The following is a 19,304-nucleotide window of genomic DNA, read 5'->3' on the forward strand; positions in this document are numbered from 1 at the left end:
GCAAGAAAATATATTCCATATTTTGTAGATTTCTGAAGTAAAACTTGCCGGGTTCTGCCATGAGAGCATCAAAATGCCTGGCCTTGACTAAACCAATGGCAAGTACAACAGCAGCTTAATTTGCTCTAATCCTCTCTGCGCCTCTTAATTACAGTGTGGGATATTTAAATATATTTGTGTGTTCCTGGAGGCCCAGTGGCCCACAATCCCATTAATAAAACAGGTAACGGGTAAAAATAAACATTGGCTTTCAGCCACACGGTTCTGCTATTTCATCAGCCAATTAAAGGCAACTGTTAAAGAGTCTTTAAAATCACCCAAGTGCTAACTGCATTCTACTTGCTCAGGTAGAAAATGCTGATTCATCTTAAAACAGATCAGAAGTGTGGTCACTGTGCCTTGCATTTCTTTCTCCTTTTTTTAAAATAAATTTATTTATTTATTTTTGGCTGCGTTGGGTCTTCGTTGCTGTGCGCGGGCTTTCTTTTTAGTTGCGGCGAGCGGGGGCTACTCTTCGTTGCGGTGCACAGTCCTCTCATTACGGTGGCTTCTCTTGTTGCGGAGCACAGGCTCTAGTTTCGCGGGCTTCAGTAGTTGTGGCACATGGGGTCAGTAGTTGTGGCACGTGGGCTCAGTAGTTGTGGCTCGTGGGCTCTAGAGCGCAAGCTCAGTAGTCGTGGCACGAGGGCCCAGTTGCTCCGCGGCATGTGGGATCTTCCTGGACCAGGGCACTCACCCGTGTCCCCTGCCTTGGCGGCAGACTCCTAACCACTGCTCCACCAGGGAAGCCCTGCCTTGCATTTCTTAAAGTTAATCTTTTTTTTTTTTTTTGGTGAACTCACTTATTGGTTGATATGTGGAATCCTTTTGAAGTCTTATTTAAGCAAAGATGAAAACTTTTGTTACTGGCTGTAAAAATGCTTCCCACTCCGGTACCTTATTTGTTCCTGTTAATCTGAGTTTCAAATGTTGTTGATAATCTGTATCCTAGGTTGATTAATGTGGTTCACTAGTCTGCCTTTGCTATTAAGCACTGGGCTGTTGACTTTCTACCTGTTGTATTTGTATCAGAGTTCCTTTTTTTAGTATCAGAATTATTTTTAAACCCTTTTATGTCCTTACTTGAAGTTTTCATTCTTTCTTTGCTGCTACCTTTCTGATGAACCCAGTCTATCTTCCATGGTTTTTAATTTCATACAAAGATAGCATTCTGCTTTTCTGAGCTGCTATCTATGGAAAGGGTATTGAAGTTCCTTAAGGATGCTCAACCGTAGCTAAAAGTATCCTTTGATGTCAGGAACTCTGTTTTATGTTAGCTGTCCATTTATCCATCATGTTAATCGGCAATAGCATGAAATGTACACTTGCCATGTTTTCTTGGAGGGAGCTGCAAAAAAAATACAATCAAAGTTGGAAATCCTGCAGGGCCTTCTGCAGCTCAATCTTTATCCTCAGTTTGGCATTTTGATACCCTTTTCTCTCATTCCCTTAGAAACTGGCGATGTATCCTGCTTTTTTCTCCTTTCTCAGCTGCCACCACTTACCCTATCTCTAAGAGTTCCTTTCTTCCTAAGGCTTACTCCCAGATGGAATGCTAGTTCCCTTCCTCAACCAGCAGCCAAACCTCCCTACAAGGGGACAGGCAGGACGTAACAACATAATAGCCATGGGGAATATCACCGCATTGAGGAGTGCTCTGAAAGCCTTTCGTCAAACTGCACCGTCCTTTCCCAATGCAGGAGTGAAGTGCAGTTGTAAGATTGCTCTGTTTACTTAAAGGCGGCACCGCAAGAATTACTGCAAGGAAACCAAATGCAAGTTCATGACGCACCCTGGCATTTGGAACAGTGAAATATATCAGGTGTATGAAACCTGGTGAGAGCTGAGTGCCCACTGAGGCCACAGGGCTATATACCCCTGGACTGGGATGGGCTTGTAGGGCCCTGGGGACTATGGCCCAGGAAGGCAAAGTATGTGAGGCACTCACCACTCCCTCTAGGGACTGCATCAGGTCCTCACATGAAGCTTCCAGGATGGCATTTTAGTTTGTAGTAGGAGCAGGTTAGAGCTGTTGGTTTGGCTTCTGCTCATAGCTGCAGGCTAGCTTTCTTCTGCCATTGCTGGGCCCTGCCCACCTCTAACAATTATCGGACCTGGGGCATGAGCACAAGTGGAGGCCCACATACCACACATGTACATATTTAAATGTTGTAAATCAAGCTAGCAAACTGCTCAGTGAAATATGTTCTGTCCTCCCACATTGACACATATACCTTCATAATGACAAAAGTTAAAAATACATGCAAAATTATGGTTTGTATATGACTGGAAGCCGGGTGCTATCAAAAATGACTACTTAAATCATTCTTCTTCATGCCTGGATATTCAGTAAAGGGGGCCAGAGATATTATATGTAATTCATAGATTGTTATATATTAGTTCCATTAAAGCTTTTTTTATTGCCTTCATTTCAGCAGAATGAATACCTAATGTTGTTCTAAACGAGATTTTCACATAGTGTGTATTCTTTTGACATTCTTTGGCTTGTAGGTGCATCACCCCATTTTCTGCTTTGATGCTCGCATGGCATTCTCCTTGTGTGTGTCTCCAAATTTCCTCTTTCCATAAGGACACCAGTCATATTGTATTTGGACCCATCCCAATGACCCCTTTTAAGCATGATTACAGGGGTAACAGATTACCTCTGTAATCAAGTTACCCTGTTTCCAAATAAGATCGCATTCTGAGCTGTTGGGGATTATGATGTCAACATGTGAATTTAAGGGCACACAATTTGACTCATAACGTGTAATATTACAAAATTTTTCTTAGCCATGTGAAACTGTTGCAAATATACTCTCATTTGTGAGAACTTTCAGAAGCACTGATTGGAATACAAAGCAAAACAGGCAAATGGATGCTCGGTTATACTGGGAATGATAGTTTGTTGTACAAGAATCTATTGCATTCAGACTGGGAAGAAGAATTTGACAAGTTGATTAACTTATCATTTTTCTTACTGAAGTGCTTTTTTTTTTCGTTTAAGCTACTATTTTTTTTAACATCTTTATTGGAGTATAATTGCTTTACAATGGTGTGTTAGTTTCTGCTTTATAACAAAGTGTATCAGTTATACATATACATATGTCCCCATATCCCCTCCCTCTTGCATGCCCCTCCCTCCCACCCTCCCGATACCATCCCTCTAGGTGGTCATAAAGCACCGAGCTGATCTCCCTGTGCTATGCGGCTGCTTCCCACTAGCTATCTATTTTATGTTTGGTACTGTATATATGTCCATGCCACTCTCTCACTTTGTCACAGCTTACCCTTCTCCCTTCCCCCTCCCCATATCCTCAAGTCCATTCTCTAGTAGGTCTGTGTCTTTATTCCCGTCTTGCCCCTAGTTTCTTCATGACCTTTTTTTTTTCTTAGATTCCATATATATGTGTTAGCATACGGTATTTGTTTTTCTCTTTCTGACTTACTTCACTCTGTATGACAGATTCTAGGTCCATCCACCTCACTACAAATAACTCAATTTCGTTTCTTTTAATGGCTGAATAATATTCCATTGTATATATGTGCCACATCTTCTCTATCCATTCATCCGATGATGGACACTTAGGTTGCCTCCATGTCCTGGCTATTGTAAATAGTGCTGCAATGAACATTGCGATACATGACTCTTTTTGAATTATGGTTTTCTCAGGGTATATGTCCAGTAGTGGGATTGCTGGATCATATGGTAGTTCTATTTTTAGTTTTTTATGGAACCTCCGTACTGTTCTCCACAGTGGCTGTATCAATTTACATTCCCACCAACAGTGCAAGAGGGTTCCCTTTTCTCCACACCCTCTCCAGCATTTATTGTTTGGAGATTTTTTGATGATGGCCATTCTGACCAGTGTGAGATGATATCTCCTTGTAGTTTTGATTTGCATTTCTCTAATGAGTAGTGATGTTGAGCATCCTTTCATGTGTTTGTTGGCAATCTGCATATCTGCTGTGGAGAAATGTCTGTTTAGGTCTTCTGCCCATGTTTGGATTGGGTTGTTTGTTTTTTTGTTATTGAGCTGTATGAGCTGCTTGTAAATTTTGGAGATTAATCCTTTGTCAGTTGCTTCATTTGCAAATATTTTCTCCCATTCTGAGTGTTGTCTTCTGGTCTTGTTTATGGTTTCCTTTGCTGTGCAAAAGCTTTTAAGTTTCATTAGGTCCCATTTGTTTATTTTTGGTTTTATTTCCATTTCTCTAGGAGGTGGGTCAAAAAGGATCTTGCTGTGATTTATGTCATAGAGCGTTCTGCCTATGTTTTCCTCTAAGAGTTTGATAGTGTCTGGCCTTACATTTAGGTCTTTAATCCATTTTGAGTTTATTTTTGTGTAGGTGTTAGGGAGTGTTCTAATTTCATACTTTTACATGTAGCTGTCCAGTTTTCCCAGCACCACTTATTGAAGAGGCCGTCTTTTCTCCACTGTATATTCTTGCCTCCTTTATCAAAGATAAGGTGACCTGAAGTGCTTTTGCCACCACAACCCTTCCTGCTCTCCAAGCAGTGTCCATCACTTCCACTGGCAGTGGCACAACTCACAAACCTTCACAGTATACAATCATGGTTGTCTTCTGTTTCAAGGACATAGAGTAAGAGATGTTAGAGAAGGGGTCCCTAGGACCAGAACAGTGTTAGTCGGTCACGGGAGTGGATGTTTAAGGCTTGGATCACTGTGCCAGCACTTAGTGCCAGATCCCAGAGAGTCCCATGTGTACTCTACACTTATTCAGTTTATTTTCTATGTACTTTTGGTATGTGGGCCCGGGACAGGGGCCTTCTTCTTCTTTTTCTGTTTTTTTTAATAACAATTTTACTGAGATATAGTTCACATGCCATAAAATTCACAATTTTAAACTATAAAATTCAGTGTTTCTAATATATTCACAGTGTGGTGTAACCTTCACTACTATCTTATTTGAGGATATTTTCACCGTCTCATAAAGAATCTCCTCCCAGTCCCTGATAACCTCTAGTGTGCTTTCTGTCTCTATGAATTTACCTGGTCTAGATAGTTCATATAAGTAGAATCATACAATATTTGTCCCTTTGTGTCTGGCTTCTTTTATCTAGCATACTGGTTCCAGGGTTCATCCACATTATAGCATGTGTCGGTACTCCATCCTTTTTTATGGCTGAATAATGTTCCATTGTATTCCATGTTTTGTTTATCCATTCATCTCTTGGTGGACTTTGGGGTTACTGCCACTTTTTGCCTATTCTGAGTAATGCTGCAATGTTCATGTACAAGTTTTTGTGGAGTGTGTGTTTTCTGTTCTCTTGAATGTATACCTAGGAATGGAATTCCAGGGGCATATGGTATTTCTATGTTTAACTTTCTGAAGAACTACAAAACTCTTTTTTAAAGGGCTCTACCATTTTATGTACCCTTTTATACTCCTACAAAGAATGTATGAAGGTTCCAATTTCTCCTATGTTCCTTCTATTTATTTTTAATTATTATAACCATCCTAGTGGATGTGCAGCTGTTATATTTTTTTCATTGTGATTTTGATTTGCATTTTTGTAATGCCTAATGATGTTGATCATCTTTTTATATGCTCATTAGCCATTTGTATGACTTCTTTTGAGAAATGGCTGTTCAAAGTCTTTGCCCATTTTTAAATTGGGGTTTTTGCCTTTTTATTCTTGAGTTGTAAGAGTTCTTCACATATTGTGGCTACTGTACCCTTATCAGATATATGACTTGCCAGTATTTTCTCCCACTCTGTGGGTGTCTTTTCATTTTCTTAATAGTGTTCTTTGAAACAAAAAAAGTTTTAAATTTTGATGAAGTTCAATTTATTATTATTTTTATTTGGTTGCTTGTGCTTTTGAGAAACCATTGCCTGATACAAGAGCACAAAGATTTATTCCTATCTTTTCTTCTTACTTTTATAGTTTTATTCTTATATTTAGGTTTTTGGTTCACTTTGAGTTAAATTTTGTCTATGGTATGAGGTAGGAATCCAGATTCATTCTTTTGCACATGGAAATCCAGTCTTCTCAACACCATTTGTGGAAAAGACTATTCTTTACTTATTGAGTTGTCTTGGCACCCTGTTAAGAACCAATTGACCATAAATGCATGTGTTTACTTCTGGACTCTCAATTCTACTCCATTGATCAATGTCAATATTCTTTATGCCAGTTCCACACAGTCTTGATTACTGCAGTTTTGTAGTAGGTTTTGAAATCAGGAAATGTGAGTCCTCTCTTTCTGTCAGTGTTCTACTGGAAAACAGAGCCAGAGATTTATTGCAAGGAGTTGGCTTGTGATTGTGTGGGCTTGCTAGCCAGGTCTGAAATCCATAGGGTAGGGTAGGGTGTCAGGAGGAGCAGGCTAGACTCTCCTCGCCAGGTACTCATGCTGCAATCTATAGATATAATTTCCTCTTCATCAAGGAAGCCTTACTTCTGTGCTAAAGGCCTTTCAACTGATTGGCTCGAGCTCACTCATTTATGGAGGATGATTTCCTACAGTTAGTCAACTGACTGTAGATGTTAATCACATCTACCAAGTACCTTCACAGCAACACCTAGACTAGTGTTTGAATAACTGGGAACTGTACCTTGCCAAGTTGACACATAAAACTGACCATCACATCCTCCAAAATTGTTCTTCTTTTTGAAGATTTTTTTCCCCTATTCTGAGTTCCCTTGCATTTCCATATGAATTTTAGGGACAGCTTGTTAATTTCTGCCAAGAGGCCAGCTGGGTTTTTGATACAGATAGCATTGAGTCTATAGATCAATTCGGAGAGTATTGTCATCTAAAGAATATTGAATCTTCCAGTGCATGAACGTGAGGTGTCTTTCTGCTTAATTTCTTTCAATAATGTTTTGTAGATTTCAGTGTACAAGTTTTACTCTTTTATGTTAAATTTATTCCTAAATATTTTATTATTTTTCTTGCTATTGTATATGGAATTGTTTTCTTAATTTAGTTTTCAGATTATTCATTGCTACTCTGTAAAGATACAACTGATTTTTGTAAGTCGATTTTATATCTTATACCCTTACTAAACTCATTTATTAGCTCTCTGTGTATATGTGTGTGTGTGTGTGTGTGTGTGTGTAGCTTCCTTAGTATTTTCTATCATACGATCATGTCATCTGCAAATAGAAACTGTTTTAGTTCTTTCTTTTCAATCTAGATGCCTTTTATTTCTTTTTCTTGTCTAATTGCTGTGACTAGAGCCTCCTGTACAATGTTAAATAGAATTCGTGAGAACAGATATTGTTTTTTCCCTGATCTTAAGGGAAAATCTTTCATGATGCTAGCAGTGGGTTTTTTGTAGATACCTTTTATCAGGCTGAGGAAGTTCTGTCCTTTTCCTATTTTGTTGACTATTTTTTATTATGAAAGGGTGTTGGATTTTGTCAAATGCTTTTTCTGTGTCTATTGAGATGATCACAATTTTTTGGTCCTTTATTATATATTAGTGTGGTGTACTACATCGATTAATTTTTAATGTTAAACCAAGCTTACATTCCTGGAATAATTTCCAGTTAGTCATGATGTATAATTCCTTTTTATATGTTGCTGGATTGAGTTTGCTAGTAATGTTTTTGAGAATATTTGCATCTATGTTTATAAAAGGTATTGGTCTGTAGTTTTCTTTTTGTATGATGTCTTTGTCTAATTCTGATGTCAGGATAATACTGACCTCTTAGAATGAGAAGTATTCTCTTCTATTTTTGAGGAAGAGTTTGTGAAAATTCTTCCTTAAGTGTTTGGTTAAAATTTACCAGTAAAACCATTTGGGCCTGAACTTTTCTTTGTGGGAAGTTTCAAAATTACTGATTCGACTTCTTTACTTGTTATAGGTCTATTCCAGGTTTTCTATTTCTTTATGAGTCAGTTTTAGTGGTTTGTGTCTTTCTAGGAATTTGTCCATTTCATCTAGATTATCTAAGTTGTTGGCATATAGTTGTTTATAGTTTCTCTTATGTTTTTTAAAATTTCTGTAATATCAGTTGTGATTTTGCTCCTTTCATACCTAATTTTAGTAACTTGTATTTTCTTTTTCTTTATTTTCTTGGTGAAACTAGCTAGTCTAGCTAAAGGTTTGTCAATTTTATCAATCTTTTCAAAGAACTGCGTTTTGTTGAAAGCTGGGCATTTAAATAATGTAATGTGGCAACTCTAGAAATCAGATCACCTCCCTTCTGATGTTGCTGTGTGTTGTTGTTGTTCCTGTTTGTTTAGTGACTTTCCTGGAATAATTCTGAATAGTCTATATTACCCCATCATGTGTGGCTACTGAAGTCTCTGCTCAGTTAGCTCAGTGATCAGCTAACAATTGGACAGAGATTTCTTTAAACCCATGTCTCCCATCCTTTGCTGAGGGGCCCCATATGTGTTTGGGGGGATTACCCTTAGCACTCCAGCAGTTTATAATTCTGCCTTTGCTTTCATTTCCTTCTTGAGCATGGCCTCAAAGTTAGCCAGGGCTTTCTCAGGTCTTTCCTGGGCATGCACACAACCCCTCACATGAGTGCATCCTTCTACATCCCCAGGAGTATGTCAGAGGTTTTCAAAGCCTGCCTATAAACATCTCATTCCTTAGATCCTCCCTTTGAGCTTTTGAGCTTTTTGGCCAGGCTCTTCTTTTCCCCAACTGGTATTGTTACCCCAGACAACTATGAGTTTTTTCCAGCAAATGTCCTGGAGCTAGGGCTTTTCCACCGAGAAGCTCTGAGTCCAGTCAAAAGAAATAATCAAGCCCTGTGAATGGGGCTTTTCCACAATGCTGCTGGACAGGGCAAGTCATGCCGGTTCTCTGGAGATGTGGCTTTTGAGGCGCTCCAACCCGTCTGCCTCCTCCAGTGATCGCTAGGCTGCTGGCATTCACAGCTGCTGTTGGGGGGAAGCTGCTGCTTTTCAAGGCTACTGCGGAACTCAGAAGAGGGAGATGAGAATAGGGCAAGTTAAAATTCCATAGGGCTCTGATCTTACCAAATTTAAGTGTTTTTTCTTGAATAAATGCTCCTCAGAGTATTACAAGCCTTTGGCTAATTTCCAGAGTTATGAAAATGTTGATTTTCACAATTTTTTTTGCCACTATTGATGCTTTTATGGAGGAACAGAGTTTTGGAGGTCCTTACTCTGTCATTCCATATTTCTGCCTTCACCTGGGCATCTTATTGATGTCACAGACAGTACAGGGTGGGTGCTGTCTCAGGAGGCCAGTGAGGCCCCAGGGTATGTTCCATTTGATGACAGCTTCCCTTTGTTGAATTTCTTCCCCCAGTAAGGCAACGGATGGGATTTTTTTACATGCATCACCTCTCTGCCCCAAAACAGCTCTCCAGGGAACATGTTTTGAGCCCCGTATTATTGAAAAGACTCAAAAAAGTAAAATGACTTTATTTCGACTTAGTTCATATTCGACTTCTTCAGTTTTAATCTTTTGGGATCATTATATTTATTAGTTGACCCCAGTGAGGCCTGGGGAGCACCAATCCTGTATCACTCATGTTTGCCTGAGGTCTCCTGGTATATATCTTGAGCCTTCTAACAGGCAAACAGATCCAATACAGCAAACACTAAGCATCAGTTCAGTCCAACAAATAGTTATCAGTCACCCACAAAATGCCAGGCTCTTGTCCAAGCTCTGTGGAAACTACAAAGACCAAGCTTTTCCCTGCAACTGCTTAGCCAGTGTGCTGGGGCCTTCCGCTGCCTCAGCAAGTGCTTCTGACCCCTCCAACCCCTCTTCCCCATCTCCCCTGCCACCCTCCTCTCCGCCACTCTCATATCCCATTTGAATTTCGTACTAAGGCCGCTTAACCTTCTTCCGCCCTTGTCTCCTACAGGCGATTTCTCATCACAGAAACCAGAGTAGCTTTTAAAAATAACTTCTGCCCTGTTAGGCCCCTCACCCCCCAGGACTCCCCATTTGGATTGATTCCCAACTTCTTGCCCTGATGTGTAAGGCTCCCTGCCTCCCTCTGTGGCCTCCCACCTCTGACATTCAACTCCAGCCACGCTGGCTGTGGTTCTGTTCCTTGGACTCTCCAGGTGTGTTCTGCAGGCCTTAGGATTTCTGTGTTACCCCTTCTCTCTACCTGGAAGGCTTTGTTCCAAGATCTTGGCGTGACTCGCTCCTTCTTGTCATTCAGTGCTCATCTAAAATGTCACCTCCTCAGAAATGACCCCTGAATCTGAAGTAGCCCCCGGCATTTTCTATCATATAACCCTGCTTCATTTATATCAGAGTTTTTATCACTACCTAACATTTTCCTTTTTTATTTATTTGTTTGTCTACAGACTAAGCTTCATGAGGTCAGGGCACTGGCTGCTTCATGTACCAGTCTATCCCAGTCCTAGAACATAGCCAGCATTCAGTAAATAGTCACTAAAAAAAAAAAGGGGGGGGTGGGGAGAAAAACAGGATGTAAGCATCCTTTTCTACAAGGTGGCGATAACAGTACCTATCCTATAGGATTATCATTGGCAGTAATGAGACTATGACTATGGAGTACTTAACACCTAGTAGAACTCAATAAGTATTCCTCCAATGAGTGAGATAATATTTGTTGACTGACTGACTATACTGTTCCACTATCTTCTGACACATGAAAAATCCCAGCATGGGGCCTGGTAGATAATTAAAGTGCAATGAATTTAAGTTGTATTTCTTTTCTTTAATCCTGTCAGGTCTCCTGCAGAATAAGTCTGTAGAAAGATCATGATTTTAAAAAAAGTATCTCATAGAGTTGTTGTAAAGGTTAAATAATAAGATGATGTGTGTAACGTAGGTAGCACTGTACCTGGCGCATATTAGAAGCTTCATAATATTGACTGATGTCACCATCATCATCACTGCTATTTTAGCAAAGAGGCTATGCCTTCTTTCCAGGTAGAGTCCCTCTGGACGGTATATCTTGCTGTGAACACCAACCAGGTACCTTGAAACCTTTATCCCCTTTCCTCTCGTTGGCCTTTGGCTTAAGTCCCTTTCTGCAGAAAGACAAAGTGACCAGCTTTTGATGAATTTTTTCCTTCTCTTATCTCAGCCACAGTGAAGAAGTGTAGCTGGGTGCCGGCCCAGCCCAGGAAGTGTTAATGTAATTTTCAATTCAAGATAAACTTAAGGCTAACTTTCAACACAGTTACTCAGGCAGTTCAAAGGTGGAGGTGCCCTGCAGAGGGGAGACAGGGAAGTCCCTCAGCAGCTGGCCCAGGACACAGGGGGCCACGGCTCCAAGTGAAGTAGCTAACCTCCATCTCTTCATCAAACCGCTTGAGACACAGTGCTCTGCAGAGAAGGGCCAGAGGGAGGGAATGTGGAGAGATTAGATAAGAAGGATTTACCGATCCCACTGGGGGATGGATCCAAAAGTACAGGAGGTTGAGAAGCCAAGCTCTTATATCCCAATCCACCCCCATCACTCAACAATTCCACTGTATGACTAAGGTGTGGAAAGCTTCCAATTAGAACGATACTTGTGAACATTGGCAAAGTGTATCTGTGTGTGCAGGGCACATTTAAAGGGAGAAGAGGGAAGATAAGTCCTTGCTTTCTAGGAGCACATGCTCTGAAATGAGCTTCTCAGTCTATGTGTTAGTCATAAGTGTATCCCCACACCTAACACAGCACCTAGCACATAGTAGGTGCTCAACAAATGTGTATTAAATTGAATATCTAAGAGTCTCTGTTCTGAAATACTTTCTCCACATATGGCAAGGTTTTATGAATTTGCTTGACACATTTTTATCTAGTTCCTTCTATGTTCCAGTCTTCTGATTCTTAGAAGCTGTTTTTAAGTCATACAAGTGGATGCCAGGCAACAAAACCAATCTAAAAGTCCTCATTCAACATGATTTATACTTTCCTTTCCTGTATTTATGAGCTCTAATATCAGCTTCTGCTATAAGTTACAGAGCAAGTACTTTTCTCAAGAAATAGTAAACATCTCTACCCCAATTCTGGCTGTGGGTGAACAGGAAGCCCCAGAGGAATCAGAGTGTGGTTTCGAGCACTACTTCTTAAATTAATGTACTTTAATTTAATGTAAATTCTTAAATTAATTTACTTCTTAAATTAATGTAATGTAGATGTAAGTCACCTGGGGTCTTGTTAAAATGTAGATTCAAAAGGTGTAGGTCCAGGGGCTTCCCTGGTGGCGCAGTGGTTGAGAGTCCGCCTGCCGATGCAGGGGACACGGGTTCGTGCCCTGGTCCGGGAAGATCCCACATGCCGTGGAGCGGCTAGGCCCGTGAGCCATGGCCGCTGAGCCTGCGCGTCCGGAGCCTGTGCTCCGCAATGGGAGAGGCCACAACAGAGAGAGGCCTGCGTACCGCAGAAAATAAAAAAGGTGTAGGTCTGGGGTGGGGCCTGAGGTTCTGCATTGCTAGCAGGCTCCTAGCAGGTACAGGTTCTGGTGCTGCTGGTCCACAAACTTTGAGAGAAGCAAGGGTCTAGAGAAAAGGCAGCTGTCTGGATTCTAGTCCTTTCTGTGTCATTCACTAACCAGTGACCCTAGAAAGAATGCTTACCTCCTTTGGGCCTCAGTTTCTTTATTTGCAAACTGAAGAACCTGAGTTCAGTGTGATCCAAGAGTTCTTCTAACTCTTAATTTTATGGCTCATTGGCTCAATTTGCTGTTTCCTTTATTATAGTAAGATCTCTTCGAGTTCTGAATGTCATGCAGTTTGCTCTTGCGTTCTCTTTCTCTGCTTTGAGATGTTAATTGTCCTCTTTTTATCTGTCATGTACCTCCATCCTGCCCATTCCAAGCATGATGGTGTATAGTTAGATCAATCAGTGAGAATGATTTTGCAGAGAACTTCCACACAGGAACCCTCACCATCACCACCACCAGATTCTGCAGTGGTGTGATATTGTGCCCTTCTGGGTGAAGAGGAAATAACTATTTGTTCTGCTGGTCAGTAGCAGGCTCTGCTCGCCTCGGTTAAATAGAGCAGCATTTTCCTGCCGTATTTCTTCACTAGGCTCCTGCCTTGAGGGCTGAGTTCCTCTGCTTAAAGTTAAGCAAGGGGATCACAGCAGGAAACAGTGTGATGTAGTATTGGAGACAGCCCTCTGGTGTCTTCACGTGGGCATTTTTTTTTTTTTTTTTTTTTTTTTTTGCGGTACGCGGGCCTCTCACTGTTGTGGCCTCTCCCGTTGCGGAGCACAGGCTCCGGATGCGCAGGCTCAGCGGCCATGGCTCACGGGCCCAGCCGCTCCGTGGCATGTGGGATCTTCCCGGACCGGGGCACGAACCCGTGTCCTCTGCATCGGCAGGCGGACTCTCAACCACTGCGTCACCGGGGAAGCCCCACATGGGCATTTTTAAAGCACTGATCAGATGACCTTGTTGCCTGACTGGCAGGCCCTGAAGGCTCATAGGAAAATAAGGACACTGGTTTGCATGTGTGACTTGTGAATACAGGGTCATTACTGATTCATATACTCATAGAGCTTTACAAGAGAAACAACCAAATCTTACAACAAACACAATAAATGAAATGTGATGAATAATCTTGACTCTGCTAAAGGTTGATGATGCTACTCAAAGATCAGCAATAGATAGAAGCTGCAGCCATGCCTAGACTGGCAGGACAAAGGGTAGAGGCAGTTTTACCGGAGCCTGGGAATAGGGTCATCTGTGAAGGTCGAGATATTGGCAAGCCTGTCCCGTGGGCACTGGGGCTCCCCCGATCTCCCAGGGCAGAAAGAAGGGGGAAGGCAACTTGGCTTCTCCCTTCCTCCCCACTTCCAAATGCCAGCCAGTGCCTCCCATTAGGGGAACTCTACAAGAAGCCAGCTGACACAGGAAGCCTGAGAATTGCAGCCTGCAGAGGTTACCTCCCTTGTGCATGCTGAGCTGAGCAGGGGAAGGGCGAGGAATGAATCTGAGGGCACATAGCACCACCATTAATACCCCAGATTGATTTCCATGCCACTGGAAAGCTGGGGTGGAGGCAGGCTAGGAGGCAACTCTGAGTCAAAGATAGCATATCCAAAGTTGCTGTCCCTGCCTGATCTTTGGGTAGAACCATCCAGTGGACAGTTTGGGTTGTGGAACTGGGACCTGGGATAGAAATCAGGACTGAAGGGGTAGACATGGTAGTCATTTTGCCTAAGCTGATGGGCAAAGCTTTGCAGGAGGTGAAATTCCCAAGAGAGATTGTAAAAACGAACAAGAATAAGAAGATACGTTACATTTGTATGACTGTAATTTTCAGAACCTTTTTTCCTATGTCTTTTGACCTTACAGCCATCCAATAGCTTTGACAGCATAGCCTGGTGCTCTACTTTCCTGCCTAGAAATATAGACAAATTGAAAAATGATCATGTCTCTGCTTTTTCTTATCATAGTAAGTTCTTTTAAATTGTGTAGAGAGGTGCTCAGAGTCTAGACCTCAATGTTTATGAACTCTTGGAGGCTAAAAACAGAGACAGAAAACTTCTAGAAATTTGCTTCTTGGGACTCTACAGACAGAATTTGCTAATAACTGGGGTAAACACGTACTGAGTGCTATTCTGTTGAAGAAACTATTGCTCTGACTGAACTTTCTCTGAACTTACAACATCCTTCTCATGATTTACTGACTTCTGAACATTGACACTTAGGTCTCTGAAGAGGGTATAAAGAATTGTTTTCAGTTAAACAAAAACAAAACAAAACCAACCACAGCAAAAAAAAAAGAGTGCTATTCTGTGCCAGGCATCTTTCTAAAACCTTGCATGAGGATGCGCTCATCAAATCCTTCGGTGTAGGCATTATTAGTTCCCTATTATACAGATTAAGTAACTCACTGTGTCTTAGTCAGTCCAGGCTGATGTAACAAAGCACCATAGACTGGGTGGTCTTTAAGCAACAGAAGTCTATTTCTTACAGCTCTGGAGGCTGGAAGTCCGAGATCTATTGATAGTTGCTAACATGGTCAGGTTCCGGTGAGAGCTCTTTTGCAGGTTGAAGACTGCTGTCTTCTTGTTGTATCCTCCTATGGTGGAAAGAGAGCAAGAGAGCTCTCTGGAGTCCCTTTTGTAAGGGCACTAATTCTATTCATGAGGGCTTCACTCTCATGGCTTAATTACCTCCCCAAAGCCTTACCTTCTAATAACATCCCTTTGGAGGTTAGATTCCAACACATGAATTTTGCCAGGACGCAAACATTTAGGCAATGCACTCACTCAAGGAGATACAGCTAGCACAGGTTGAAGCCTCACTCTGAGCCCAGGCAAGTGGACCCCAGGGCTCAGGCTTTAGCCAGTCAACTATATACCTCCTCTGTGGGGAGACAATCCTTTGATGAACTCTTACATGAATCACACATTAGCTACCTGACATGTCTGACAGCTAAAAGGACTCCCGGCACTCAGTTTACCCTCATGAAACAGTCTTATTACAGGCAAGGGATACAGCACAACAACAGCAGGACGTGGATATGCAATGCAGGGGGTCCAGAGATCTCAGGCGTAAGTTTTTGTCTTACAACTGGTTGCACAGGACACCCTTTGTCTCAAGGTCTCAAACCTCTACTGGCCTGCATGTGAAGCACCTGGGTACCAAGAAGCCCAAAGTCAGCTCATCGTAGAGGTCCTTTCTTAGTGAGCTGGTCACATAGGCACATTCCAGCCACGTGACACAACTCAACCAATGAAACCCCAAGACTCCACTGAAACCAGGTGCAAATCATAAATCCAATTATTTTTACTAAATGATGCTGACAGGCCAATATACCCTGCCCTAAGTTGAACTCATGGTTACAGACCATCATTTATCTTTAGTAAATACATTCTATAGTGATTGCCAGTGGCTGGTAGCTTTAGAAAATTAGCCGGGATCAATTCAGACCAGCTGAGATTAACCCATGCTCTTCAACCCTCTTGGCTTTGCTTAGTGCATAAGTCAGGAACCTACTGCTACAACTTGGACAATGGTGAAGTAACCTAAATGTGAATGCTTGCCATTGGGATGGGAATTATTCTATAGAGAATGGAAAAGCCATCATTGGTCAGTTCTTGCAAACATCTGTTACTTCAGCAGATGGCCTAGTATTTCTGTAGCCAACTTCTAATGTCCCTACCCTTTGCTGAGTATTCCAAGACTGTACCAGGTAGCCATTCTGTGTGCTTGCATGAAACCCTAGCTTTGTCTCAAGGCCATTAGAATATAATATGATGAGTGCTGTGATATTTATCTGTGTCTCTAGAGCAATGCTGCCCATCAGAAACATAATGCAAGTTATATATGTAATTTTAAACTTACTAGTAGCATTTTAAAAATGTTTAAAAGAAACAAATGAAATTAAATTGAATAAATAAGTTATTCATCCAACATGTCCAAAATATTGTAATTTCAACATGAAATCAGTATAAAAATCATTAATGAAACATTTTGCATTCTTTTTTCTAAATTTCCAAAATCTAGTGTGTAACTTATATTTGCAACCCATCTTAATTTGGATACTAAATTTTCATCAGAAATACTTGATCTGGGGAATTCCCTGCCGTCCAGTGGTTAGGACTCCACGCTTTCATTGCCAGGGACATGGGTTCAATCCCTGGTTGAGGAACTAAGATCCTGCAAGTTTATGCTTTATAAAATTAACAATTAAAACCATAGATTCACATTCCCAAGTTGTTCCAAATATGCTTAGTTTTCCAATAACCAATAACCAAATCAAATCCAATAACCAAAAAAATCATTTTTCCTTAATATTCACGTCCACATTAAAAAACTGGTTTATCATTTTTAGAAGAAATGATTTGACTTTGAACCATAAGGATATCAGTTTCTAAACTATGTCTATCCACATTAAGTAAATTCACTAAATCTTATATCAGCTCAGTATTAATAATATTGAATTCAAAGGTGTAGTTATGCAACTCTAAATTTATCAATACCAACAAAGCATTCTTCAAATTTTTCTTGTAGTTTTTGCAGTAAATTTATAAAACTCTGTCAATTACAGTTAAAATCTTCTGCATATCAATTCATGTTAAATATATAAAAATCATGACTGTTGACTTGTATTATGAAAAGTCTCGTTTATAACATGCATTCTCATACTTGACTACTTAGGTTGCAATAAGCTTTTCCTTTCCTTGGAGATGCAAGTTTAGCTTGTTCACATCCAATGGGGTATTGGCAAAAAATGTAAATCATTCTGCCATTTTCTTGTCTTTGATTATTGAGTATTTGGCAAGCATCCCTTAAATTTCAAGAAAGTCTTGAATTGGAGTTAACAGCAAAGTAAATCTTTGTAAAATTCTTCCAAAATTCAATCAACAAGCACTGGCAATGAACACAAGATCATTACATTGATTGCCTTTAACTTCTTTCACCATTTCTGTAAACTGGCAATGATTCCATTTGCATGTATATATGAAACAATTTTAACAATTTTATGATGATGCTTTTCATAGAGCCTGCTTAACAAAACTGAGCACAGATATTTTCAATATGTTTCAAACAGAACTAAGCAATAAGGAAACCATCAGTCATTTTAAGATTCCACTAAGTCTAAATTTTTGACCTAACAGCTGGAATACCGTCCATCGTGGGAGAAACTAATTTCTTCATACATAGCTAAAATTCTTTGACAAATGTAAAAGATTAAAAACTACCTACTCCAGGAGTTCCATTTTATGGGCTACAAATTGACATTTCTTTGTGAATATGGAAGTCATTTAAAGTAAAATGCACCCAAAGTATTAATTGGCCAGTTTTATAACTTTCGACTCATCTAAAGCAAAAGAAAAGTTCCTACTATTTTTCAAGTTATGAGTCAATTTGTCTTTGACTTTGTTAGAAAAGTTTTACATTCTACAGCCTACCCATAACTAAAACAAAGTGGTTTTATACTCTCTCCACCTCAAAGTGGTTTCATAATTTGGCCAAAGTCACAACTCAGATTCTGTTAAAACTGTGTAAAAGGGCTTCCCTGGTGGCGCAGTGGTTGAGAGTCCGCCTGCCGATTCAGGGGACACGGGTTCGTGCCCCGGTCCGCGAAGATCCCACATGCCGCGGAGCGGCTGGGCCCGTGAGCCATGGCCACTGAGCCTGCGCGTCCGGAGCCTGTGCTCTGCAACGGGAGAGGCCGCAGCAGTGAGAGGCCTGCGTACCGAAAAAAAAAAAAAAAAAAAAAAAAACTGTGTAAAAAAAACTTTTGTACAACATTTAATTCTGACTTCAGGTGACCAGTTTCATTGATTCTTTTTTGACTATTGAGAGGGACCTATTTTAAAATCAAAATCACTGTGTAATTGCTGAAAATGCCACATTAATATTGTCTACTTTATTATCTTTAATTTTTTAACACAATAAACAACTTTTTTTATTTGGCTTTGCACAGTTGGCATTCATCATGAAATTTGCAACATCCTTTATTCCAGTCTCTTTTCCCCATTACTGTTCTGGTCTTAGTCCTATCTTCCAAATCACTACTCAATTCTGCATCAGTAGTATGCCTTCATTTTAAACTTCAAAATTTGTCTGTAGTTATTTTTTAACTAGAAAAATAAATTAACTATATTATAATGAAAATAATAGTATTTGAAATTAGTCACCAACTATGATTTACATAGGTTTCACCATAATTCATGCTCTCTGCATAAAATACTCAAAACGAGCAAATTACATTGTTACATAGTGTACAGAAAAAAGTCATCAGAAATTACTCTGTTTTTACCTTATAGATTGGTGATGTGTTAATATGGAATGTTGGAAGCAATGTACTTGCTTGACACATGAAACATAGTAAAAGAATAAAATCTTAGGTGATACAGCAGTTAAAGTAAAATGTAGTCCTACCAGAACAAATAAAGTTGTGTTGAACAGAAAAATATTTTACACTGCTTCAGTTTTTAATTAAAATTAATTAAAATTGAGTGCAATTAAAATTCCGTTTTCTCAACCGCATTAGCCGTATTTTAACTGTTCAATGGCCACATGTGTTTTGTGGCCACCATCTTGGACAGTGCAGCTCTAGAGTCTACAGAGATCATCACCTCTGGCAGCAGCGAACTTGTTTACCTTGTTCACTCTTTATTCTCAGTGCACAGTAGGAGTTGAGTAATAACTTGTTCCATTAAAATGAAATAATGGGTTTAGCACAGTGACTGGCACTTAGTAGGCATTTGTTGAAGTGCTGATTGAATAAATGATGTGCCCTTTACTCATTCATTTACCAGTGACCTGGACCCAGGCAGTCTCTCTAAGCCGACTCTGCCCAGGTGACCCAAAAAGGCAGTGAACAGTCACACCGTGGCCTCATTCCAAACAG

At 40.4% G+C, this 19,304-nt stretch overlaps 1 protein-coding gene across 1 annotated transcript in view; it reads left to right on the plus strand.

The window, feature by feature from the left end:
• Window positions 1-19,304, plus strand: part of ROR1 (receptor tyrosine kinase like orphan receptor 1) — a 405,106-nt gene that overhangs the window by 283,652 nt on the left and 102,150 nt on the right. The window lies entirely within an intron of this gene.

Source organism: Delphinus delphis, chromosome 1 (genome assembly GCF_949987515.2).
Source record: "Delphinus delphis chromosome 1, mDelDel1.2, whole genome shotgun sequence".
Taxonomy (NCBI): domain Eukaryota; kingdom Metazoa; phylum Chordata; class Mammalia; order Artiodactyla; family Delphinidae; genus Delphinus; species Delphinus delphis.